We start from the raw sequence: 3,556 nt of genomic DNA on the forward strand, positions 1-3,556 counted from the left end.
TCCTCACCTCCCCTCTCTGGATTCACTCCCTTTCTGGCGTCCATTAGAAAAAGAGCAGGCTTCTAAGAGACAACAACCAAAAATGACAAAGAAAATATACTAAGATGAAGCAAAAACTTTCACATCCAAGTTGGACCTGGCAACCTAACAGGAGAAGGAGTCCCAAGAGCAGGCATGAGAGTCAGAGATCCACTCGCTCTCACAGTCAGAAATACCATAAAATACTTAGCCAATAACTGTAATAGATACACAGAGGGCTGGTGCAGACCCATGTCGGCCCTGTGGCTTGCTGCTTCTGTCTCTGTGAGCTCATATGTGACTTGCTTAGTTGACTCAGAGGGCCTTGTTCTCCTGGTGTCCTCCATCCCCTCTGGCTCTTATCCTCAAACTCATGACCCTCCTCCTGACTTTGACTCCATCAGCAAATCCTACTGGTGTGCACCGCCACCACCAGCTCTTACACCTGTTAAGTATGGTGCCCATGTTCACCCTGGTACTTTTTTTTGCTAACCTCGAAGACACCTCCAGAAATGAGTTAGTGTCTCCACGGGGCATATGGAGGCCATCAGCCCTGCAATGACAGTGACAGAGGAAGCTACACTAAAGGAACCCAAATGTGCAAGTCAGGAGCTGCAGGAACTATTCCCTGCTTCTCGGACACTCTGTCTCCAGGAAACTGCTGGTTCGGGTAAATAAGAAGGAAGTTGATTTCCTGGCAGCGAGTCACGAAGATGTTAATTTGGAAAATTGCCTCAAATGAATGTAAGAAGCATAAACTAACACTTCAAACCAAAAGCAAAACAATTTGAGCCAATTGGGACACTCTGATCTTGCCATCCTTCCTCAGAAAAGCAATTTTCTGTTCTGCAAACAGTCGCAAAGCTGTGGCCTCCTCCTGCCTCCAGACCCGTTAAGACACCCAGGGCACAGGGCACACTGCAAAGTCCAGCAAATCTGGACCTTCATAGGGACCTCCCAGCCAAGAGGATGGGGTCCTAGGGTGACGCTTTCTAAATTAAATCTGCCACAGCTGGACAGTTTGCTCTCTAACCAGCCAGGCCTCTGCTCTGCAGTGAAGCCTGCACTGGGTGGGTGGATGCGTGGGTCCTGTCCTGGCCTCTTCTCCGCCAGCAGGGCAGCCTCCAGGGGCAGGATCATTCTCTGAAGACCAAGCATCTGGTACCTTCAGGAATTCCACACTGTTTCTCTGAGCTTGTCGCCAAGAGGAAGCAAGCAGATGTTCCGGATCCAGCAACTGCCCGCCCTGTCCCTCTGCAGATTGCAAAGGCATTGCTATTTCAAAGGGCAACCAGCCATCCCTCGGGCTCCCCGTCACCTCGTAAAGCGTCTTTTTCTCAATGCTAATGCCTGCAGATCGAGATGCAGCCACATCCTGCACACCTCTCACCACCTCAACTCTGCCTTAATGAGCAGCCAGCTGCAGCATCAGCTCCAACTGCGTTCAAACTATCATCTAAAGTCTGTGGGGCTCATAGGGTAAAGGTGCTTGCCAGCAATCCTGACCACCTGGGTTCAATCACCAGAACCCACCAGGTGAAACAAACTCCAAGTCTTCCTCTGACCTCTACACTCACACACAAATAAATGTAATAAACTAAAAATAAATTGATAATTTTACTTATACTCATTAAAGAAAAACTATCACAAAAGAAAAACCAGCATCATGTGGGAGTGAAATCAAAGTAAATACAATGCAAAGCAAAATAATAACAAACCAAAATAGCAGGAAAATGGGACAGTTGCCTTAATTGTGTACCAAGAAGTAAAGCCAGCAGGGAGATGCATGCCTATGATCTCAGCACCCAGGAAGCTCAGACAGGAAGAACAACTGAGTTTGCTATTGTGTTTTTGTTCTCAGTTTTCTCTTGGTTCAGCTGATTGGTTGGTTTGCTGGCTGGTTTGCTGGCTGGCTGGCTGGCTGGCTGGCTGGCTGTTTGGTTGGGTGGTTAGATGATTGGATGGCTGGTTGGTTGTCTGTTTGGCTGATTAGTTGGTTTGGTGGGTGGATGTTTGGTTGGTTGGTTGGATTGTCGAGTGTTTAACTGGTTGGTTGTTTGGTTGGTTCATTGGCTGGCTGGCTGGCTGGCTGGCAACAGAATTACACTACCACCCAGGCTGACTTTAATTTGAGATCCTCCTGTAGCAGCCTCCCCATCCATGCTGAGCTAAGAGAAGCTCAACATCACACACAGCTTGGATTTTCTATTTGTCTGCTGAGATGAAGGGTCAGTGGAAAGGAGGGACAGAAGAAGCAAGTTTCTGGAATAAATGGCAGACACAGGGTGAAAGTCTCTACCCAAACTCTGCACAGCCCCACATTCTGGTGATGGCCAAGAGGATACGGGTAGAGGTGCAATTGGGATCCTTCATCTTCCATAGGTGATTCTCTCCTTAGAGCATAAGCTCATCCTCTGGGAGTAAGAGGGATGAAATAGCAGGTTGGGGAAGCCTGGGAAGGCTTAGGATGACCAATGAAAGAGCAGGAGCCACTCTGGGTACCGGGAAGATGAGCCTTCATATTCCGTGTATCAGTTACTCTGACAAACTACCCAACAAAAGAAACTTGGAGAGAGGGTTTCATTGAACTCACAGTTTGACGGTACAGTCCAACATGTTGGGGGATGCATGGCAGCAGGAACATGACGCAGGCAGTCACATGACTCCACAGTCAGGAAGCAGAGAGAGGTGAGCACTAGTGTTCAGTCCAGCACCCCAGTTCATGGGATGAGGCCACCCAAGTTCAGAGTGGGTCTTCCTCCTTATTAAACTTCTCTGGAACCCCCTCAGAGATTCATCAGAGGGCTCGTAAGAAAGCTCAGCAGTTAAGAAAGCATAGTGCTCTTGCAGAAGACCTGAATTCAGTTCCCAACACTCCAATCAGATGCCTCACAACCACCTGTAACTTCAGCTCTCCGGAGATCCAGCACCTCCGGCCTCCTTGGGCACCTACAGGAAGATAAACACATACAGTTGAGGGTCTGCCACCATCTGCTGGACTCCCCAGGCATGTACAAGGTGCTACAGATAGACATGCATACAAACACAGAATTTTTTTAAAAAGGGACTGAGAATATAACTCAGTGAGTCATACAGCACTTACCTGTCATATTCAGGGCTCTAGGTTAAATCCCCATTACTGAAGGCAAAAAAAAAAAAAAAAAGACCATTTTGCCGTTTTGCAGAGTAGGGTCCTCTTTTGTCTTTTGTTTCAATCCAAGGCAGGAGTGTCAAGAATGGCTCAGTATGAACCAAAAACCACCATTAAAGTGTCTGTAGGATGATGTTTTACTCTTTTGGATTTTGGGGGGCCCACTACCCAACTCCCAAATAAATCACACACGGAAGTTTATTCTTTATAATTGCCCGGCCTAGGCTTGGCTTGTTTCTTGCCAGCTTTTCTTAACATAAATTAACCTGTCTACCTTTTCCCTCTGGGCTTTTATCTTCTTCAGTATGTCTTACTTTTCTTTCATGGCTGGCTGGCTGGCTGGCTGGCTGGCTGGCTGGCTGGCTGGCTGGCTGGCTGGCCCTAATG

At 47.8% G+C, this 3,556-nt stretch overlaps 1 long non-coding RNA gene across 1 annotated transcript; it reads right to left on the reverse strand.

Annotated features, from left to right (window-relative positions):
- Nucleotides 1-1,622: 1,622 nt before the first annotated feature.
- On the reverse strand, nucleotides 1,623-3,556 carry LOC146890175 (uncharacterized). Its single transcript, XR_014998942.2, has 2 exons — nucleotides 3,122-3,556; nucleotides 1,623-2,967 (listed from the first exon to the last, which is right to left on the reverse strand). It is a non-coding gene; the product is annotated as an uncharacterized LOC146890175 (long non-coding RNA).

The sequence above is a fragment of the Myodes glareolus genome, chromosome 22 (assembly GCF_982192425.1).
Source record: "Myodes glareolus chromosome 22, mMyoGla1.1, whole genome shotgun sequence".
Lineage (NCBI taxonomy): Eukaryota > Metazoa > Chordata > Mammalia > Rodentia > Cricetidae > Myodes > Myodes glareolus.